The sequence below is a fragment of the Coregonus lavaretus genome, assembly GCF_964263955.1.
Source record: "Coregonus lavaretus genome assembly, chromosome: 2".
Lineage (NCBI taxonomy): Eukaryota > Metazoa > Chordata > Actinopteri > Salmoniformes > Salmonidae > Coregonus > Coregonus lavaretus.
This window is the reverse complement of record NC_139989.1, coordinates 14177494-14192902: the sequence shown is the minus strand read 5'-3', so window position 1 is coordinate 14192902 and position 15409 is coordinate 14177494.

Genomic DNA, 15409 nt, shown 5'->3' with positions numbered 1-15409 from the left:
TTTATAATAAGGGTTACATGGATAAAATCGGACCTCTGAAATGAAAACGGATGACCCTCCCTTCAGCAAAATATATTTTACCTAAACCCTCCCTGAACGCTTGAGAGAGAAAAAACAAGTGACCCTCCCCAGTACCCAAAGTAATAATTAAAACATAAAGTGGAGAACATGTCTCCCTTTTACACTCACTTTTTGGACAGACCAGAGCTTTATATATGCAGTTTCAGAAACTGTTCTTCCTGTAAGCGTTACATGGCATCGACGGAAATTTGCTGACGCACAGGGCTGTGGGCCAGAAGGTTGATGGTTCGCAGACCACCATGGACAAGCGTAGGATCTTTATAGTAAAAGCATTGCATGAATCTATCATCGTATTTGCAGGTCCGAGATAAAAAAATCGCCTTTTATATATATTTCATGCAATTCTACGTGATTTTACATACTAGCAGAATATTTGTTAATACCACACAAAATTCTACGTGATTTTACATACTAGCAGAATATTTTTTTATACCACACAAATTACCGAAATTACAGGCTAAGAATGGACAGAGAGATAGGCCTGTGTTCATCTTAACATATGTATCCAATGCCAAATCAGTGTGTCTTGTTTGCAACAAAACTGTCCCTGTTTGCAAATAATTAAATCTGAGACATTATTAGGAATCTGAGCATGGTACTTTCAAAAGTTAGGCCTACCTTTCCACCAGTGACGTGTATTCATGGATGCAAAGGGAAGCCAGGCTTCCCCAAAAAAATTACAAATAAAAAATTATGAATCTTTCGTCTCTCTGTGTTTCATAATTGTCCTTCAATTCGCAAGAGGCTGAATGTATCTCACAGGAGAAAGCATTCGAGCGAGCGAAACAGCGCCCCTCTTTCTCTAAGTGAAGGCCATCTATCTGATGCTGTCTGGTCCAAACGAGTATGACATTGTTGCCCGTATAATTGAAGACAAGGGAAGCCAGCGAGCATCTAGCCTCCCTTGACAAAGAAAAGTATACAAAATTAACCAATCAGCGTTGAGCTAAACTGAGAGCGCTCAACTGTGAATGGTCCTGGCGCACCAAAAAAAAGTGTAAAGGGAAGCCAGCTTGGATTTGGTGTCACTCCTATCAAATCCCTTTGAGAGTATACATCATTGACAGAAAAAACTTGAATTGTTGCATCTAGTAGTTGTGTGCTGTATGACAGAGTGATAGACCGTTTCATCAACATGAAAGAGAGGAGGATGGCATTGGAGTTTCTCTACAAGTAGGCTGAGTCAACACCCTACTTGCACAAACCATGCTGCTGATATAAAAAGGGCTTTATAAATACATTTTATTTTATTTGATATTTTACAGCTTGTTTCTAGCATAAAGCATCGCAGACCAAAGCGCAGTTATAGATCACTTTATGTAATCGGATCCGTTTTATTTTCTTCAAAATCTTAAGATAACAAGGGTTAGGCTTTTTGCCATTTTATTTTATAGAAAGTAGACCTATGGCATACCCTCTCATACACCCTCAATTCGAGTCTTGGTTTTAACTTAACAGCCCTTCACTGACATGGAGGTAGGCTATTTAAAGAGTGCATGGTGGGTGAATTGACCAACAAATCTAAGATATAGCAGCCTATAGCCACATTTCGTCTGTCAAACAGGTAGGCCTACTTCTTACTTCTTAAATAGGAAGAAATAGGCTCCAACACAAAGCCTCTTGTTGTTAGTAAAAGTCTAATTAAAATGAAGACGGTTTAAATGAGTTATGCCTACTCGAATTTGCCTACTTTCAGCACCATGAGCTGTCCATTTCCGATTGATTGTGCTGCAGCTGCTGCTTCAAGTTTCAGCACCACAATATAAATTACTAGAATCTGTCTTATTGTGAGGTCAATAACTCTAATTAAAACGGAGTCTGGTGCTCTCAAGTGTCGATAGGCCACTGGGAGTAAACGGATACCGGACTGCACTCTGGTCGAAGAGTGATGACAGACACAGAAGCCCAGTCTAGGAGTTTAATTATGAAACAGAGTATACATGTGGTCTGTGTACAGAGGGAAACAGGATAAAATAAATAGAAAATTACTACAATGTAAATCCAATAAACAATATTACATTAAACAGTAATGTCAGCAATCTCTATACACAATTTACAATAAGACAAAATTAACACACCATAATTCCTCTCAAGAGAATTAACTTTACAGTTACACCAACTGGTAGGCTAATTACATAATTGTACAACATGGTAAGAGAACTGGTGAAGAAAGTTACCCCTCTACATACAAATGTATTGTATTTACATATAACAATAGCAACAGGAATATTATAAAAGTGAAATAAGTATTTGTTCTGACTTACATTTGGTCAAAAACGCACAAATATCCCTGCAAATGAAAACGGTCTGATCTCCAGGAAAGCCAACTGAACGGAGAAATAGGTTTCCTTTTTATACTAACAAGTGGGTGCCATGGTGAATAATCCAATAATAATTGGTAGGACACATGAAAGGAAACATCAAAGAGTTTACTGGAATCTCTAAATGAAAATACTGGCAGATCAATAAAATGTCCTTGTAGATCTAATTAAATGTAGAGGATAGTGTAACTAATTCGAACTTAGTAAAAGCTTCCATCTTCCTTTCTACGAAGGCAGGTCTGCGTCGTCTAACACGGTGGGAATTTCACCAATCGGACAACAGAACGCAGGTAGATTCGATCCATGACCTTGACCTCCGCAGTCCGGATTCTTCCATCTGCACGTGATATCGTCTTCACTATCCGTCCGATAGGCCATGAAGCTTGTGGTAGCTGAAGATCCACTATCATGGCCACTTGTCCAACCTTCAAGTCTGGAGTGTCCTTCAGCCACTTCTGCCTCTGCTGAAGACTTGGAAAATAGTTCCGCATGAAGTGGGTCCAGAAGTGGTCCACCAGGACCTGACTATGCTTCCAATGGCGTCGTCCAAGAAGGTCTCAGTCTGCATATACGGCATGTGGGAGCGAAGTATCATGCCGCCCCATCAAGAGCAGATTAGGCGTAACTGGATCGGGGTCTGCTATGTCCGCTGACACATAGCCAAGGGGCTTGGAGTTCAGAAAGCCTTCCAACTCCGTAAGGATCGTCAGGAGGACATCTTCATGTTGTGATTTGTCTCCGACTGCTACACGAAGAGCATTCTTCACAGAGCTTATCTCCCTCGCCCAGGCGCCTCCGAAATGTGGTGCATTCGGGGGGTTGAACCGAAAGGTGATCTTCTGTTCAGCCAGCTGTTCCTGGAGAGCAGGCCCAAGGGCCGTGAAGGCCTCTTGCAGCTCTCTGTCCACCCCTCGGAAATTGGTCCCATTGTCCGACAGGATCTCAAAGGGTTTTCCTCGTCGGGCAATGAAGCGATGGAGAGCCATCAGGAAGGTATCTGCATCCATTCTAGTCAGAAGATCGAGGTGGGTGCAGCGAGCGGTGAGGCACTTAAAGATGACTTCCCATCTCTTCTCTGTACGTCTTCCCATCTTCACTGTAAATGGACCAAAGCAGTCTACCCCTGTAGACCAGAAAGGGGGCTTGTAAAGCCGGAGGCGGGATGGAGGTGACGACAGGACATTTGCTTGACATTTCCTACACTCCAGACAGGTTCGTTGATGTCGTCGAATGGCCTCCCGGCCTCATAGTATCCAGAAGGTGCGACGAATCTCAGCAAACACTCTTTCCACACCTGGATGAAGCAGACTGTTGTCAAAGTCCTGGATGAGGAACTTGACTATGGGATGCTGTGGGTCCAACACGACAGGATGGAGAACATCAGAAGGCAGGGATTCAGCTTGATGAAGCCGGCCGCCGACCTGAATAAGACCTAGGGCTTGGTCGTATTCAGGAGACAATGAACAGAGTCTGCTGTTCCTCGGTACTGGCTTGTCGGCTTCAAGGGCCTTGATCTCCTCTGCGAAACTCTCCCTCTTCTTTAAGCAGGAAAGTCTCCACATCGTGTCTTGAGGGCTTGGGATCCCCAACAGTTGTAATCATAGTTTGGTACATGGACTCACAGAGCTCCTTCCAACTGTGAGACGTGCTCCAGTCTACCTTTACAGGATCAGGAGTAAGGGTGACCTGACCGCAGAAAATAGATTTGCGACATTCAGCGGTGTCCTCTTCTCTAGCAGCACTGGGCATCACAGGCCAGGTGTCAGGTGACTGTTGCAGGAAGGGTGGACCTTGAGTCCAGGGGTTCACTCGGGTTAGCTCAGCCAGAGTTTTCCCCCTCGTGATGTCGTCTGCTGGGTTGTTAGCGGTGTCAACATATTTCCACCCCCTATCATCTGTGAGATCTTGTATCTCAGCTACTCTGGTGCCGACAAACACTTTGTAACGACATGACTTTGATTGCAGCCAGTTCAAGATGATCATTGAATCTGACCACAGGGTGGTCCTGTGGACCTCCAAAGTAAGCTAAGTTTGCAGAAGATGAGCTAGTTGGGCTCCAGTCAGGGCAGCACTGAGCTCCAGGCGGGGCATTGAGAGTTGGCGCTTGGGTGCCACTCAACATCTTGCCAAGAGGAATGAGATGTGTACTTGTCCTTGGTAGTCCTCGGTGCGGAGATAGGCCACAGAGCCGTATGCTCTCTCTGAAGCATCGCAGAAGATGTGGATGTCGGTGGTCACTGTGTCGCTGTCTATATTTGGAGGGACATAACACCTAAGGATGGCGACCTCTGACAGTGTCGGAAGTTCGCGCTCCCACTCCTTCCACTGGTCTAACAGGGTTGCCGGTAAGAGGGGGTTGTCCCATCACCTCTCCTTCTTCCAGAGCTCCTGTACCAGGATCTTTGCTCTCGTCGTGGATGATATATCCCAGGGAGTCGTACTGGCTGGCAAGAGTATGGTAGATGGTCCTCATGGTGGGTGTCGGCTCCACCACAGGGCGGTACCCCAATGTATCTGTAGAGCTGTGCCAGCAGAGTCCTAATGTGGGCTCTTCAGGGTCCACACGGTTTTGGGAGAGCCACAGTTCTGTGCTCACAGATCTTGCTTCTTTAGGGAGATGCTCAACAATGGCATGCAGAGTCCTTGTCTTGTTCACCATCTGGTGTGCTTCCTGGGATGCAGGAAGGCTATGCAAGCAATTGTCAATGTAGAAGGCATGTTCCACCATCTGTGGCACATCCTCGTTACCATCCTTGTGATCTTGCACATGTTGGTGCAAGGCGAATGTGGCGCAGCAGGGGCTTCAGGTCGTGCCAAAAAGAAGAACCTGCCATTCGTAACCGTCTGGTCCTTGGTCACTCTTCAGATCCCTCCACAGGAATCGGAGAAGACCTCAGTCTTGGGGTAGCAAGCGAATGTGGCACAGCAGGGGCTGCAGGTCGCGCCAAAAGGAAGAACCTGCCATTCATAGACGTCTGGTCCTTGGTCACTCTTCAGATCTCTCCACAGGAATCAGCAGGTGCACTTGATGAAACATGGCCTTGATGTCTCCACAGACAGCCAGTGTGTGCTGCCTGAATCTCAGGAGGACGCCAAGCAGGGAAGGACTCAAGGTGGGTCCTGGTAGGAGGAGTTTGTTAAGAACTTGGCCCTTGTACGCGAAGGAACAGTTGAACACTAACCTGTTCTTTCCGTTGTGGTGCACCAGATGGTGCGGGATGTACCAGGACTCCTCTGCCGAGTCAACCTCTTCTTGGGGGAGCTTGATCACATAGCCTGCAGTTTCTAGCTTCTGAACTTCTCGGCAGTAGATCTTCACCTGCTCTGAGTTCTTGGCTAAACGCCGCTCGGTGCTCCTCAGATGAGCCAAGACTGCCTCCTTTGGTGCTTTCAAGCGTGGAGAGTCCTTAACTCGGAGTAGAGGAGTGGTGTGCAACATCTCCTGCAGTCACACGTACGGTGTCAGTCTCAAGGGTGCGGATAGACTCATGATCTTGCTTGGACCAGGTCACCATCTTCTTGTTGCAGTAATGCAGGGTATCAATCTGCCACAGCTTCTCCACATGGCGGAAGAGGTCATCTGAACGGGAGATGGTGGAAGTGAACAGGCACTGTTGTTCCTTTCCGGAATTGGATGGGAAGTTGGAAGGCCCTTGGAGTGCCCAACCAAGTCTTGTGTTGACTGCACCAGGTCCACCTTGAGGGCTCATGCACACCGGTTCCATTGGTGTCAGCAAGTGGGGGTGACCTGAACCGATCAGGACCAGGGGACTGGCCTTCGTGAAGGTATTAAGGGGAAGACCTCAGAGGTGTTGGTAACGCTTCTGCAAAGCCTCCACCTGGTAGGAGTACTCTGCGAGGCCTAGGTCATCAGCAGTGAAGGCTTTGGTGATACTGAACTGCTTGGACGGGTTGCACACTGGTGAGAACTTAAAAGTGACTAAGTGGCTTTTTAACTGCACCACCTCTTGATGTATGGTCCTAAGCATCAGGGACTCTGCTTTCTTCGGCAACGCCAGCTGCTGAAGAGCAGAGGGAAGGACAATGGTATGCTCTGATCCGTCATCTAGGACTGCATCGGTTTCGAGCGATCTGTTACCATTGTGGAGCCAGACTTTCACGACCTTTAGCATCACACGGCCAGAGTGATTTGGCCGGTCCAGGTAGACTGTAGTCGGAGGTGTGCTGACCATCAGGACACTCTTACCCTCTTCTGTCATGAAGGACAGGTATTGCTCTTTGCAGATGTTGCATGGCTTCTTTAGGGTGCAGGAATCTGGCTGGTGTCCTCGCCCACATCGCCAGCACCGGTCTTTATCCTTGACCCACTGAGCTATTTGGTATTTGGAGAGCTTCTTAAACTCCTCACAAGAACTGAGGTAGTGTTCTTGGTTCGTGCAGAAAGGGAAGTACAGTTTAGGCTTCTCTTTGCCCTTGGATGCCTTCCTTTCCTGCGGAGCTGAGGACTTCTTCTTGGACTTTGGTGAAGACTCTGAATGCTCAGTAGTCTGGTCTGTGTTGTAGAGGACAGTGGCAGTTTTGTTCTTGTAGTGGGAAGGCGGGCGTGTTTAGCTCCCTTTTCCTCTTTCTGGTACAACTCGACGGTTCGACTGGCAATCCGTTTGGCCCGAGACTTGATTTGTAACCATGCAGTCAGGTCAGGTAGGATGTAGGTTCTATTGACCCCTGTTTGTAGAATGCCTTTGGTAAGGCAATTCTCCACAAAACCGTCTCTGTAGGCTCCTGGAAGATTGCTGAGAAGGCGATCCACGTGTGAGCCACACATCAGCTGGAATCCGTTGGCACCCTCTAGTGTCTGGAGCATACTCACGAGAGAATGGACAGAGAGAGCAAACTCGTTGAATGCTGCAGCATCTCCCATCTTGATAGGTGCCGCATTCAGGATGGCTCCAAGCTCGCTCTGCACCAACTGCCTTGGCTGTCCATACTAGGGATTTGGATCATACATACATGACTGGGCCAGTTTGTAAGCACTTGGAAGCTTGAGGTGCTCTAGCAGAACTTGGTACTTGTAATGCTCTGTCAGATGAGGATGGGGGCCAAGCAGGCTGTCCAGGGCCATCCTCAGTAGGGCAAAGTCACGCTCACGACCGCTGCTGAAGTGTGGGAGTTTTGGCTTTGGGATCCCAAAGGAGGAGGCTAAAACTGGATCCATTAGGTTTGGGCCTGGAGTCACAGGTGCTAGAGGCACCCCAGTTGTTGGCTGCTGGCGTGGATTGGGCCTGTGTGGTGGTGCGCCCCGTGACCTTTGTAGGATAAGAGCGGGCGTGGTGCTGGCATGCTCAAAGGTGGCCCAGCAGTTGATGCTGAGAGCTGGGCTGACTGATTAAACAATGGAGGTGGATCAGTCCAACGGCGTGGGACTAGCATCAAGGAGGAGGCATCGCACTGGTTGACTAGACCATGGTTGTGGACACCTGGACCTGAGGTAAGTCCTTGGTTGGTGTCATTCCAGGAGACATGGGAAGCTGCTGGAGGTTGCTCTAGTATGAGCGGGTGGCTGGTCTGGGGCCAGCCGGATTGCCCTTCACATGATCCTGCCTGGTGGTCGATCGCGTCTTGAGTTGTTGGCTCCTGTTTGGTGCCACGCTTTGTCAGCTGACTGGGCAAGATGCGGCTGGGGGTGCATAGAAGGGTAGAGTAACCTTCACCCTTTTCCAGGAGGGAGTGGCGCCGCTCAACCTTCTTCAGCTCGTTCTGGGCCTGACGAATGCGTTGCTGCTCTCTCTATTGTCTTTCTCTGCTCTCCAGCTGCAACTCCTGGTCTCTTCTCTCCATGGTGAGTTGGAGTCTCTCCATCTCTATTTCGGAATTGAACCTTGCTGCCCCTCTCTCTTCAAATAACTGGTGTTCCAGTTCTTCAAGTTCTATCTTCTTAAGATGAACTTGAATATATGAGTGATCACTGTTGTCACCATTACTGCTTTGTTGACTGCGGGCTGGCGAACCCCTTCCTTGGAGGGGCTTTTAATGCCTTTTGTTGTGGCTGGCCTGGGCTCAACAGTTTGCTTTGTTGAGGTTGTGGATGATCCACTTAATCTTCATCAGAATCCTCCTCAAGGTCTTCTTCTTCAGGGGCGTGGCTTGCCTGAGGCTGACCTGTGGGGGGAGGGCTCACCAGTTAGAATACCCTCACCTCAGTGGGCATGCCTACTTGGAGCTGTTGTGAGAGTGCGTAGGTGGTTGACTATGCTGTATCTGCCGTCATGGACGGTCATCTCCTCGGGGCTTGGTCCCTTGGGAGATCTGGTTGTCCTCAGTCTCGATGTCCATTATCCCGGTTCGAAGGACCATGAAACGGAGTCTGGTGCTCTCTAATGTGTGGATAGGCCACTGGGAGTAAACGGATACCGGCCTGCACTCTGGTCAAAGAGTGATGACAGACACAGAAGCCCAGTCTAGGAGTTTAATGATGAAACAGAGTATACATGTGGTCTGTGTACAGAGGGAAACAGGATAAAATAAATATAAAATTACTACAATGTAAATCCAATAAACAATATTACATTAAACAGTAATGTCAGCAATCTCTATACACAATTTACAATAACAGAAAATTAACACACCATAATTCCTCTCAAGAGAATTAACATTACAGTTACACCAACTGTGTCAGAGCGACGTGTATGCGGTAGGCGAAGTCAAGAGCAGGACACCGAGCTACTGGCACGTACTTTACTGAACACAGTGAATACAAAGTACAAAAACCAACCTCCTTGCACACATTAGCAACTGCCGATAAGACGAAAAACAATCACACACAATACACAATGAGAGACAGAGGGTTATAAAGGGAATACAATACAACATAATTGGATACAGGTGTAAACAAAAAAGACCAAACAAGACAAACACCGAAACATAGATCGGTAGCAGCTAGTACTCCGGGGACGACGAACACCAAAGCCTGCCCGAACAAGGAGGAGGAGCAGCCTCGGCTGAATCCATGACAGTACCCCCCCCCCTTGACGCGCGGCCCCAGCCGTGCGCCGACCCCGGCCTCGGGGACGGCCAGGAGGACGCGGAGCAGGGCGAGTCGGATGACTCCGGTGGAAATCCGTCAACATTTTGGGATCTAGGATGTCCCTCCTAGGGACCCAGCACCGTTCCTCCGGACCGTATCCCTCCCACTCCACGAGATACTGCAGGCCCCCCATCCGACGCCTTGAATCCAAGATGGAATGGACTGAGTACGCCGGAGCCCCCTCGATGTCCAGTGGGGTCGGAGGTGCCTCTCGTACTTCACTCTCCTGGAGTGGACCAGCTACTACAGGCCTGAGGAGAGACACATGGAACGAGGGGTTAATGCTGTAATTAATGGGCAGTTGTAACCTATAACATACCTCGTTCAATCTCCTCAGGACTTTAAATGGCCCCACAAACCGCCGACCCAGCTTCCGGCAGGGCAGGCGAAGGGGCAGGTTTCGGGTCGAGAGCCAGACCCGATCTCCCGGTGCATACACCGGAGCCTCACTGCGGTGGCGATCGGCGCTCACCTTTTGCTGCCTGATAGCCCGCTGCAGACGGACATGCGCAGCGTTCCAGGTTTCTTCCGAGCGCCGAAACCACTCGTCCACCGCAGGGGCTTCGATCTGGCTCTGATGCCAAGGTGCCAGGACCGGCTGATAACCTAGCACACACTGAAAAGGCATAAGGTTAGTTGAGGAGTGGTGGAGTGAGTTTTGGGCTATCTCTGCCCAGGGGATATATCCTGACCACTCCCCCTGCCGGTCCTGGCAATAGGACCTCAGAAACCTACCCACATCCTGGTTCACTCTCTCCACCTGCCCATTACTCTCTGGGTGAAAACCTGAGGTAAGGCTAATCGAGACACCCAGACGTTCCATAAACGCCCTCCAGACTCTAGAGGTGAACTGGGGACCCCGATCAGACACTATATCCTCAGGTACCCCGTAGTGCCGGAAGACGTGTGTAAACAGGGCGTCAGCAGTTTGTAGGGCTGTAGGGAGACCTGCCATAGGAATGAGACGGCAGGCCTTCGAAAACCGATCCACAACGACCAAAATCGTCGTGTTCCCCTGGGAGGGGGGAAGGTCCGTGACAAAATCCACCGATAGGTGAGACCACGGCCATTGTGGAACGGGTAGGGGTTGTAATTTCCCTCTGGGCAGGTGTCTAGGTGCCTTACACTGGGCGCACACCGAGCAGGAGGAAACATAAACCCTCACGTCCTTAGCTAAAGTGGGCCACCAGTACTTCCCACTAAGGCAGTGCACTGTCTGACCAATACCAGGATGACCAGGTGGTACTGAATGCTGCATTCCACTCATCTCCCTCCCTAATGCGCACCAGGTTGTACGCGCTCCTGAGATCCAATTTTGTGAAGAATCACGCCCGTGTAATGACTCAGAGGGAGAGGATAGCTGTATTTGATTGTGATCTGATTGAGACCACGGAAGTCAATACACGGGCGTAAACCCCCATCCTTCTTTTTCACAAAAAAGAAACTCGATGACGCAGGGGAAGTGGACGGTCGTATGTATCCCTGTCTCAGAGATTCGGTGACATATGTCTCCATAGCCGCCGTCTCCTCCTGAGACAGAGGATACACATGGCTTCGGGGAAGCGCAGCGCCTACTTGGAGGTTTATCGCACAATCCCCCTGTCGATGGGGTGGTAATTGAGTCACCTTCATTTTACAGAAGGCGAGAGCCAAATCGGCATATTCAGGTGGAATGTGCATGGTGGGAACTTGGTTCGGACTTTCCACCGTCGTGGCCCCTACGGAAACACCTACACACCTCCCGACACAATGATCAGACCATCCCTTGAGAGCCCTCTGTTGCCATGAAATGTTGGGGTCATGAGAAGTTAACCAGGGAAGCCCCAACACCACGGGAAACGCAGGAGAATCAATCAAATACAAACAAATTATCTCCTCATGGCCCTCCTGCGTTTTCATCCTGAGAGGCGCTGTGACCTCCCTAATCAATCCTGACCCCAAAGGGCGGCTATCTAGGGCATGGATAGGGAAGGGCACATCAACTGGAACAATAGGAATCCCTAACTTATAGGTGAACTGGCGATCGATAAAATTCCCAGCTGCGCCTGAATCTACTAGCGCCTTATGCTGGGAATGAGGAGAAACCTCGGGAAACACCACTTTAATACACATATGCGCAACAGGGAGCTCTGGGTGAGTTGGGTGCCTACTCACCTGGAATGACTCATCAGTGCGCTGCCTACTGCCTCGATTCCTAGGAGACCCTCCCCAGCACCGACCAGCAGTGTGTCCTCTGCGGCCACAGTTGGTGCAGGGGACGGCCTCTCTCCTGGTCTCTCTCCTAGTACCAGCACCTCCGAGCTCCATAGGGGTCGGCTCGGAAGTGCTGGGGGATGGAATGGACGGCCCCGAATCCGGACGTCCGCGGGTAGCCAACATGGTATCCAGGCGAATCGACATGTCCACCAGTTGGTCGAATCTTAGGTTGGTGTCCCTGCAGGCCAATTCCCGACGCACGTTCTCCCTCAGGCAACATCTGTAGTGGTCGATGAGGGTCCTGTCATTCCATCCCGCGTTAGCAGCCAGTGTCCGGAAGTCCAGTGCGAACTCCTGCGCGCTCCTCCTCCCCTGTCTGAGGTGGAATAGACGCTCACCCGCCGCTTTACCCTCTGGTGGATGATCGAATACTGCCCTGAAGCGGCGGGTGAACTCTGCATAGTTGACAGTAGCGGCGTCTATCCCCCCCCACTCGGCATTGGCCCACTCCAGCGCCTTGCCGGACAGACAGGAGATGAGGGCGGACACGCTCTCGTATCCCGAGTGCACCGGGTGGATGGTTGCCAGGTAGAGTTCCACCTGGAGCAGAAAACCCTGACACCCGGCAGCTGTGCCATCATAAGCCCTCGGGAGCGAGAGCCGAATCCCACTGGACCCCGGAGGTGAAGCGAGGGGCATAGCTGATGGTGGTGGTATCGTCGGAGGAGGTGTAGGCAAACCTCCTCTTTCCCATCGCTCCATGGTGCTCACCACCCGTTCCATGGCGGTGCCGAGAGCCTGGATCATAGCCGCTTGTTGTTCTACGCGTTCTTCCATTGATCCAGCTGGCACCGCCGCTCCTGCTGACTCCATGTCTTGGTGTGTAATTCTGTCAGAGCGACGTGTATGCGGTAGGCGAAGTCAAGAGCAGGACACCGAGCTACTGGCACGTACTTTACTGAACACAGTGAATACAAAGTACAAAAACCAACCTCCTTGCAGAGAGGAACAAAATAACCCGCACACATTAGCAACTGCCGATAAGACGAAAAACAATCACACACAATACACAATGAGAGACAGAGGGTTATAAAGGGAATACAATACAACATAATTGGATACAGGTGTAAACAATAAAGACCAAACAAGACAAACACCGAAACATAGATCGGTAGCAGCTAGTACTCCGGGGACGACGAACGCCGAAGCCTGCCCGAGCAAGGAGGAGGAGCAGCCTCGGCTGAATCCGTGACAAACTGGTAGGCTAATTACATAATTGTACAAAAGGGTAAGAGAACTGGTGAAGAAAGTTACCCCTCTACATACAAATGTATTGTATTTACATATAACAATAGCAACAGGAATATTATAAAACTAAAATAAGTATTTGTTCTGACTTACATTTGGTCAAAAATGCACAAATATCCCTGCAAATGAAAACGGTCTGATCTCCACGAAAGCCAACTGAACTGAGAAATAGGTTTCCTTTTTATACTAACAAGTGGTTGCCATGGTGAATAATCCAATAATAATTGGTAGGACACATGAAAGAAAACATCAAATAGTTTACCGGAATCTCTAAATGAAAATACTGGCAGATCAGTAAAATGTCCTTGTAGATCTAATTAAATGTAGAGGATTCTAAATTAATATCAAAGGGGCTTTTATACACGAATAAATAGGCCAACATCATGGACAAGAAACATATTGTTTTTAATCAAATCAATTATAGTAGTAGCATGCTATCGAAGTTGACCTCCGGTCCTCCTTCTAATCTTCGCGCTCTCCAACTGAACAGAACATAGGCTATAGACTAGTTCATGTGCAAGACTATTCAAATTGAAACTGTGGGGGAACCTCTATAAGTTATTCGAAGAACCCTTTAAAATGGTTATTCAATGAACCCCTTTTAATGGATCCTCGAATAACCTTTTGAAGAACCTTTTGGGGTTAGTTTTTGAATTACCCCCCCCCCCCCCCCATTAATATTATTATTAATAATACGCTTAACAATAACAACAATAACACAATATTGTAGTTGTCAGTGTTTATTATGATTTTAGTGGCAAAGCAGAATAAAAAAATTAAAATATGAGGTAAATGTCACGACTTCCGCCGAGGCTGCCTCCCCTCCTTGTTCGGGCAGGCTTCGGCGTTCGTCATCACCGGCTTACTAGCCACTGCCGCTCCATATATCATCATTCCATTTGTCTTGTCTTGTCTTGTCAATTACACACACCTGGTTCTTATCCCCTCATTAGTCTGTGTATAAGTGTTCCCTCTGCCCCCTTGTCCTTGTGGGTGATTGTTTATTGTGAGAGTAGTGTAGATCGGTGGAGCTACTTGTACCTTGTATTGCCGGGGTAGATATTTCCCCTGTGCCTGTATATTGTTGGAGCTACCCGTACCCTGTATTGCCAGGGTAGATGGTTTCCCCTGTGCCTGTTTTCTGTTGTCGCTATCCAGCGCAATTGTGTACGACGGAATAAACTCTGTATTCGGTGATATACCCTCCTGCGCCTGACTCCTTCTATCACACTCATCACAGTAAACTCCCAGCAGAGCCCCAAGTCCAATGGGTATATCCTCTGGCATGTTGATGTTAATGTGTTGATGTTCTCCATATCCATAGCCAGAATGATTTTGCAGTGCATGGGGATCGAGCAGGTTTCCTGTTATATTCATCAGAGGTGTAGGGAGGGTGAAGTCTGTGAATCCAAAAAATTGTAGTTATACAGATGATTAACAAAACATGCACACAACAGTATTCATACCTTGGTTTTTGTGGTAAATGTGAATGAAAAAAAACTGTTTTAATAATGGTTTTCATACACATACCTTGTCCATAATGTAGAGGCCTGTGGGATATTCATTGTAGCGGTAAGAGAGGAGGATGGTAACTCTGATCTGCATATCATACCAATACCAATTGACATACCTTTGTATGCCTCCTCATCTGTATACCTGCAGACACTGACACAAACGTGAGCAGTTCAGTCATCTGCACCCAATACAGCTAGCCTTCAACATATTCTTATAGCCTACAATACATATTCTTACCTCTTTGTTGACTGATATCCATTGAATTGTGTCCATTTTCTGTTTTAGAAAGATTTGCACACATATGAAAAGATGGATAGTGTCATCAGAAAACAATATCAATTTAGATCATACAAGGGACAAACCTTACCTTAAATTGAGGAGATCTTTACATTTTTCAGTTAAGTGCCTGCACCTGCTGTCCATTCAAATTAAAATCAAAATGTTTCAGTTGGGCAGTTAGGTTCCTGCAAGAACCCCTACCAACTTAGGAGGTTCCTTGATGAACCCCACCTCCTATGGGGTTCGTGGAAGAACCTTTTGGGTGCAATTTTCAGTGCCAAGAACCCTAAGGTTCTTGGAAGAACTTTGACGATCTTAGAAGAACCTTTGTTGAACCCCTAATTTTTTGAGTATAGGCATACACAGCACAGCCATTGGTTAGGCAGCACAAAAAAATAGTATTTTATCAGCAAGAGCAGAGCAGGCCGGGGCTCAGGGGTGGAATAGCCATTGCAGTGTGAAATGCAGCATAGCTTTATTTACACCATCCCAGCAGCTATCTTAGAAATATAACTTCTCTGTGCTTCTCCAAGCATGCACTTCGTAAGCTGTTGATCATTTTATTGAAACAACACTAAATAGCCTATAGGTGCACTTGATATTTCATGCCCAGCAGAGAATCCGAGATGAGGGGCGGCATCGGGCACACATCGATATATAGCCT